Below are 8,107 nucleotides of genomic sequence, written 5' to 3' on the forward strand. Positions count from 1 at the left end.
ATTGCCTCTTTACTAACCTTCATGATTTACCTCCTTTGCTGGCACAGAGCATCACAGCTCCCTTGATGTCCTCAGTCCACATATTCAAAAGCCAGGATGGAGAGGGATGATGCATGAATGCGACCTTAGGTCTTATTGACCTATACCAGGAATTGCTGCATTGCTTCTGTGCTTTTCAGTAATGGGGAGCTGATTTCCAGCAGCCAAATACCCAGCAACAGATGTTTTGTTGTTTTTATTGGAGGCCCAAATGGGGTTATTTCAAAAGGAAAAGGGGAAAAAAGAGAGAGAGAAAAAGCCCTTTCCAGCCCCTTCCTACTGCTGTGGCTCTGCTGAGCTTGTTGTTTTACACACTTATTCACACACACAAACTGCAGTGCTGGCACCAGCAGGAAACTGCTGATCTGAAGATGCCATAAAAAGAAGCCAGGTTTCTTGAAGCCAGACCCGAGCATTACACAGAGTGGGTCTTATAGTTTTATTTAGACTTTAGATCTCCGAGGCATCAAAAGACCCATGGTGTACCTGGAAACCTGCTGGTTTGGCAGCCCTGAGCTGCGTTCTGAAACAACCCAATTGCCAAACCCACAGAGGTTTTTAACCCACACCAAACTCGGGAACAAGGGAAGCGCAGTGCCCCAGGACCCAGACATGGGCACCCCTGGCTCATTACCTGGCTTGCCTGGGTGGGTTGAGTGCTGGCACCGCACAGGCTGACAGCCATGGCTCCAGATGTTGAATTCAGGGCTGCAGAGGACCAATGGTCTTGCACCATCCAGCATGGAGATGCACAGGGGTGCCCGGTGTCTTCATCTTCTCCATCTGCACCTCATGCATGGCCCTGGCTCACACAGGTCTCCAGCGTCCTAACCCAGGGATTCCCAGTGGGCAGCACCTCCCTAAACTCCACCAGGAGATGGGTTTCCTCCTTCTGCAAAACAGGAATCTCACAGAAGGTGAAAGGCTCTTGGCAGACACATCTGTGTGCATCTGGGACTGCAGCTGCTGGTGGAGTCACTCAGGGGGAATATTACAGCACATGGCATCAGCCAAGGGCTGATGGAGGAAATGGCTGGAGGACAGAGGAAGGGCAACAACGTGAAGTGTGCTCAAAGGGGAGCAAGTACCTCGAGTAGGAGGCAAGTCCCAGTGCACTCAGGTGCTGGCAGCAGTGGTATGAGGCCTTACTCCTGTTCCTGTGTGGCAGCTGCTTGGGCCACCCCATCAGCGTATGCCTACATATACTCCTGCCCTTACCTCCCCAGCAAAACCACCCCAGCTATAATGTCACTGAGGGTGAGATGCAAAAACCCTGCAATCAACCTGAATCAATCCCTCATATCTCCCCCAAAAGCATTTTCTCCTCCATCTCCCTGGGGAAGAACTGGAGAGCAGTGAAAAGATGGGGCCAAATATTTCCAGCTTCTTTCTGCCTGCATCCCAAACAGGAGTGTCTGAAACCCACAGACTCCTCGACCCGCTCCCTTTCCTTGGAAGCTGGAGCATAATTCACATTTTATGAATGGAAAGCACCCCTGGCTATATTTAGCAGCAGCTTGGTCCCAAAGGGCAGGAGGAGTGCTGCTTGTTGACTTCAAGGGCTTGGAACAAGCCTGCCTTGTTATGTTTAGGGCACAGCGCTTTGCTGGGGAGGTCAAGAAAGCATCGAGTGGCTCATTCTTGAAGCCTGATGGATTAAGCAAACAGCCACAGTAACTCAAGCCACATGGGGAAAAGAGAGAGGTGGTGGCGGGCGGGCTGGGGGGCTTTGGGAGGCTCCTGCCTTCCCCCAGCTGGCCATGGGCTGCGTTTAATCTGCTTTCACAGCAGGTCCTGCAAATGGAACCAAGGAGCTTTGCACCTCCTAGAAGAGGCACTTCCATGGGGAACACGTGCTGAGTGTCACGGCGGAGCTGTTTAATTGCATAATCACTGATTAACACAAACATCTCGGCCAGGCACCAGCCGTCCAATTGTGTGCTCCTGCGCAGGAGTCGGCAGCGCCTATCTGCAGCCTCCTACAATAGCTCAACACACGTCCAGTGTGCATACTCGGACCATCCTACTGGCTCCAGTGAGCTGGGCTGTACCACAGAGCCCATCTGGCAGCTCTTTGCTGTGCTCCTGAATTGTACATGCAGCTTCCCCCCATCCCCGGGGCAGCCAGAAACATGGGGATAAAATGGACCCACCCCCACCCCAAAAAAACCTTCACATCACTCCAGCAGGTGGGAGTTTAGGAAAGGTATCAAGTGCTTTAGGGATGCTCAGGATAACTTACACTGTGTGCATTGCATGAGCATCTGAGGTGATGGCAAAGCTTGAAGGCAATGGAGATCCTCTGCTCCCGCCAGGCGAGGGTGCCCAGAGCTCCATCACAAGGAAATTCAGGTCCCGAGGTGAACGTCCCTACAAAAACATCAAGAAGAAAATAAGATCCTGGCTGTCCTTCCATAAAACAAAACCCCAAAGGAACACGAGGTCTGGTCCTGGGGTGCTTCCCTTGCTGCCTGGGCTGTGCAGCACCTTCCAGCCCTTTGGAAGAAGAGCTGCTGCCATCTAGTGAGCTTGCTGAGCACCACCACACTCATCACACCGCCTGTCCCACGGTGCCGAGGCCTGCTCCGGAGCTGCGCTGGGTGCTGGGGATCATCGGGGCATCTCCAGCCATCCCCAGGGAACATCATCCCCCCCACGCAAAGAGTGGGCTGGATTTTGGCTTTGGGGTGTAAGCTGGCCTGTACCAGCGAGGTGTTTGCCTTGGCAAGGGCACCCCAGGGCAGATCCCCAGCACATCCCTGCCCAGCAGCCTCATCCCCTCCCCAGCATGAGCATGGTCGGGCAGTGGCAGCGCTGCCAGGTCCCTGCTGCCCCCCGGCAGAGCTTCCGGGGGGTCCGGAGGGCTCACAGCCCCCACTGTTTGGTACAAATGCCTTCATCACCAACCCTTGAGAACAGAGGATATGGGGATGCTCTCTGCCCACCAGCAGAGGTGGGGCTTCAGCCCACTGCACATCCACTCTGCACAGGGATGCTCAGCGTGGTCTTCACCTACCAGACCCACACAGGGCTGATGCAAAGCCCCCAGCTCACTGCTTGGGGGGTGCTGTCCATCCCACCCAGCACCAAGGGGCTGCCAGGAGCTTCCTGCCTGAATGGGAGTGAAGGGAGCAGCCGAGACCCAAACCAGTACCCAACACTGGAGCTCACAGAGTCCCACATGCACCGGATGAGGCACCACAGGGGCAGAAGAAAAGGCACTTTATTAAACCTGCTCCAGCACACGGCTAAATTAACAACAGGGGCAGGAGCAGTGCCGGGAGCCAGGGCGAGGTTTGCTCTTTGCTTTCTGTCCTGGGGAGCACAACCAGGAGTATGGCTCCAGGAGAGGAGTACCCCCCCCCATCTGTAATACCCCGGGTTTGTCCCCATGCCCCTGCCCAGTGCCACCAGCCCCACAGGGCTGCCTTAGTGGCTGTGCGTGGTCACCGACCCCTTGCACCCCGCCAAGAGCCGACACGTGTGTACGCACGCAGCCCCCCCGGCAGGTTTGAAGGGCTCTTTGTTCCCCCGTGTAATTATACCCGAGCGGGGGAATAGAAACGTGCTGAAAACCCCTCGCTGGACCTTTCTGACAGGGGCCGGGGCGTCTGGCCACACAGTGGCCCCATTGTTCCCTCCTGCATGCCTGCAGCAGGCAGCCCACACATCCTACACAGCCCCCCCCCCCCTTCCCTGAAATAACCAGCCCCTGGTTAAAATCTGTCTTTTCCTCTCATAGCATCAATACTGGGCAAAACGCCCCAAGCCTCCCCTGGCCCAGGGCTGGCAGGGCAATGCTGCAGCAGTAAGGGCAGTGCCCATGGGTGAGCCGATGCTGTTGAGCACTGGAAGGACCCCCATCACCCCAGGGCCTCATACCAGTTCAGTAGGGGGACATCCATGGGGACATCCACACTTGTGTCCTTCCCTGCCCATGCCAAACCCCAAGGAGATCTGGGGTCATATCCCAAGTCCTTGCCCTGCCCTATGCAGAAACGTTCCTGCCCCAGAGAGGCAGAGCAGCAATGGACTTACAGCTGTAGCAAACTGGTTTCCAGCAGTGAACTGGTAGGTGGTTCACCACAATAGCAGCTCAGGATAGCCATACTGCCCCTCATGATGGTCCCAGCAGATCACCTTCAAAGTTAGGCAGCCCCAAGCTCTGGCTCTGCTTTCAGACTGTGCTTCTTCCTGAAGCAAAGAGACATCCATGAAGTGGCCCTGGCCATCATCCTCCTGGTAGCACCAGGAAGAGCTCAGCAGGAAGGAACAGGGTTTTGGATCGCCTTTGCCAAGCATGGACTTGCAAAACAAACCTCCAGTGAGCACAGCACTCACCTCAGTGGCCAGATCCTGCACAAGCATGGTCTGGGAGAAGGACCACGGCTGATACTCAGTGTCCTGCACATTTGCCTTTCCTGGCCACATATGCCAGCACCTTTAATGAGAGGCCACCAGTCCAAGGGGAGCATCCCATCCCTGCAGCTGAGTGGAGATGCACTCACACGTCGGTCCCAGCCAGCTTCCCTCCCGTGGGAATCCTGCAGCAGGGAGGCTGAGCCAAGCAGCATCCCTGCCCTGCGATCCCCAGGAGCCGGGCTCCACAGAGCCACCGCCGCCCGAGGCTGGGGTGCCGCTGGGAGCCGGGCTGGCTCCACCACACCCTCCGTGATGCTGGGCACAGCCCTCGCAGGTCCGGGCTTGCCCGTGGCTCTGGGGACGCATAGCTGTGAATGCAGCAGCTCATGGCAGGTCACTGACCCTGGGCTGGGGCAAGCAGGGAGCCCCAGGAGCATCAACTGCCCCTGCGGCTCGGCAGCAGAGGGGAAGGGCTCATCCCCATGGCACTGGGGCAGGATGGGGGTGCTGGTGAGCTGGGGGGCTCTCTGCAGCAAAGGGCGCAGCATGGTCTGATTGCCAGGCACAGAACAGAGCGGATTCGACATTGAGGGGTGAGGTGGGTGCCAACCCAAGCTCTTGAACACGTTGCCCACATAGGGAAAACCAGTCCAGCACCTCACCAGTCCTTACTCAGCCTGAGCACCTCCACATGGTCACTCTGGGGGTCTTCTTTTCCTCAGACCCACGCCATGTGTTGCACTCGCCTCCTCCCCACAGCAAAGTCTTTTCCAATGCCTTTTACAGGAAAATGGTTTCCCTGTGGGACCCAGGTGCCTTTCAGAGCCCAGGACACCCCTTTATGGGCAGCTTTGCCCACGAGCTCCAGCTTCAACGGCTGTGACAGTGGCAGAGCCGATGCCTCAGTGATGCTTTCGCTCCCCATAAGGAGCACAGACCTGGGCTGGGGAGCACTGTGGAAAGTGCTTGCTTCCACTTGAGGGCTCAAGAGCTGGTGGCACCTCCAAGTGTGAAGTTGTTCCAGTCCTGCCACGAGCTCAGGGCCTTCGGCTGCACTGAGGGTCTTGTAATGAACTGGAAAAGAAAAGGAGGTGGCAGGAAGTAAGGAGGAAACGACAGGGGAGAAGGGATGGGAAAGAGAGAAACTGAAAAGGAAATGGAAAACGAAAAAGGAAACAAGAGAAAAAGAAAGTGGGGAAGGGGAGGGAGGGGACGGAGGAAAGGGGAAAAGGGGGAGGGAAAAATCAAAGGAGGGAAATAAAGAAGAGGGGAAAGGAGGAAAATAAAGCAGGAACAGCCCCGTACCGGGCAGGATTCGCCGGGAGATGGCAGCAGACTCCGGGAGAGTGCGGGAGAATGGCCCATCCCAAGCGGAGCAATGCGGGTCCTCGGGGCTTTGGTTTTAAACCCAAAGCAGCGCTGGGAGGAAAACCAAGCTCCCTTATTCCCAAAGAGCAGGAATTCCCAAGGCTGTGGTGCTGAGCGAGCACCAGGCACAGGCGGGCAGAAAGGCAAATGGAGGGAACGGGGACGAACCCATCCCAGGAGCCCCGGCTCCACAAGGACAGGCAGGCAGCCAAGGTTCCTGCTGCAGGGATCTGTACCCGTCCACGTTGCTTTGGGAACAAACACGGCGCTTTTACGCCGAGGGCGGTTTTGGGAAGCTCACGGGATTCCTGCAGCCCAGGAGAGAAAATACAACCTATTAAAAAGAAATAAAAGACAAACACAGGTTGTTCCAAGCGGCGCTTCCAGGGACCTGTCAGAGCCACATGAGACCATGAAGGCTGTGGGTGAACGTCACCGGTTTACTGACAAACAGCAGCACCCACGGAGCAAAGGTCAATCCCGGGAACACAGAGCCTTGCATCAGCCAGTGCTAGCAGCAGAGCTGCAAGTGTTCCCTATTCCCTCCCCTCCGAGGCCTAATTTGTTTCCTCCATCCCCGCTAATCCCAGCCACCCGGAGTGGGAGTTCCCACCAGGGAGAAGTGAATTAGTTTTCTCGAGGCCGATAATCCAGTTAAATACAGCACTTCTCAGGAGACTCGGCGTTTTTCCCAGGGAACACAGCCCAGGCACTGCCACGTGCCCAGGGACACGTGCCCTGCCCCTTGAGAGCACCAAGCTTCAGAGTGGAGGCCTTGGAGAAGCAGCTTCCTACAGGAAAGACCTTGCTTAAGAGCTGCTTTAGCCCAAAATACCCTGAAGAAGGCACCTGTGGACTTGCTCCCACAACAGCTGATTTCAGGGAACCTGAAACAACTCCACTGGCCACTTGAAGGTCCACATCACTGAAAAAGGGTTGGCTTGAAACTTGGTGGATCAAGAACCTGCACACGTTGCTCTTGTATATTTGAGGGTGCTGGTACCTGCTGCTGTCACTGGAGCACATGTACAAGCCTGTCCCTAGCTCCCCCATCCCTTCCCCACTGCAAGAGGACAGATCTCTAAAGGTGCCATCACAAACCTGATCTCCAGAGAGGGTGGGCTCACCTCCTTGTGCCATGCTGCCTCTGCTTGCCTTGGAGGACCTTCAGCAGCTCCAGCAGCCCAGTGAGACTGGTCCTCCAGGAGTCACCTGGGGGTCAAATCCTGAAGGCAGCTCATGAGCTACAGACAAAGCCTCTTTGAGCTTCAGGCCTCCACCAAGCCACATCCCAGCCTCCCCCCTTTGGTAAACCAAGTTACACAAAAACAAGCTCCCTGTTTCTCTAGCTCCCAAAAAGCTATTTCTGATCAATAATGGTCCAAAAAGCCAGGTTTAGAAAGTAACAGTTTATTTGAGAAAATAAAATAAATCAGTAACAGTGGAAAAACCCCCAAGAGCAATTACACAAGAGAATCTAAACACCCCGAGAAGCAGACGCTGCTCCTGCCTTCCTGGTACCACTGTCCATTGGCAGTGAAGTCTCCCTTCTCCTTCCCAGTCCACAGTGACCTCTGTGCAGTTTTTACAGCCTCCCAGAGCCTGCAGATTCCCTGAACACGCTTGAACTGGGACCAAGTGAGCCAGTCAAGCCTTGGGAAAAGTCCTTTCACACGGTGTCTCAATACAGGGCTCCCCCTGCATTCCCACTTGGCCTGCCCAGCTCTGGGAAGCAGCTGCCACCGGCTGAAGCTGAACTTTTGTTCTATTGCCTCTGTGAATTTGGCCTAAAGCCTACAACAAACCCTCAGTGAGGAGGCTTCAGGAGTCGATGAGATTGCTGAACAGCCTTCCCAACCAATCTGGTTTCATGCTGCCTAATGCTCAATCTGGGGGCCCACACTCTGGTCTTCTCCCGAGCCACACCAGATTCAGAGAGCTGCAGGAGGAAACGACTTCCACAGAGTTCTGTAACACCTTCTTGAAACAAAGGCATTGGACACACACATTACCCTTCGCTTCAGGAGTGCTGGGGGAATCAGTCTAACTCTCAGTAGAGGTAGGAGCTATGTACATGATATATCAAGAGAGACCCACCATGGGAGGTTCAGAGCTATAGCCCTTTATGAAAGCTCAATGCTCCCAGCTGAGACAGACTTCCAGCTTACAAAAGCCAGCCCCCTGCAAGAGGCAGGTACTGGGCACAGCACCACAGGGACCCTGCAGTGCAGCCAGCCCCAAAAACAAAGTTATTTCCGCCATACTGTGAGCTTCCAAAGAGTAACCCCAGGTGGGGATCTCTGCTCCAAAGAGGACCAACCCTGGCACATCTCCAACC

The 8,107-nt window shown here is 55.4% G+C and overlaps 1 long non-coding RNA gene across 1 annotated transcript; it reads right to left on the minus strand.

Moving 5' to 3' along the window:
• Positions 1-2,196: 2,196 nt before the first annotated feature.
• Positions 2,197-4,588, minus strand: LOC115946150 (uncharacterized). Its single transcript, XR_004080264.2, has 3 exons — positions 4,381-4,588; positions 4,078-4,233; positions 2,197-2,409 (listed from the first exon to the last, which is right to left on the minus strand). It is a non-coding gene; the product is annotated as an uncharacterized lncRNA (long non-coding RNA).
• Between the last annotated feature and the right edge of the window lie 3,519 nt (positions 4,589-8,107).

The sequence above is a fragment of the Melopsittacus undulatus genome, chromosome 10 (genome assembly GCF_012275295.1).
Source record: "Melopsittacus undulatus isolate bMelUnd1 chromosome 10, bMelUnd1.mat.Z, whole genome shotgun sequence".
Lineage (NCBI taxonomy): Eukaryota > Metazoa > Chordata > Aves > Psittaciformes > Psittaculidae > Melopsittacus > Melopsittacus undulatus.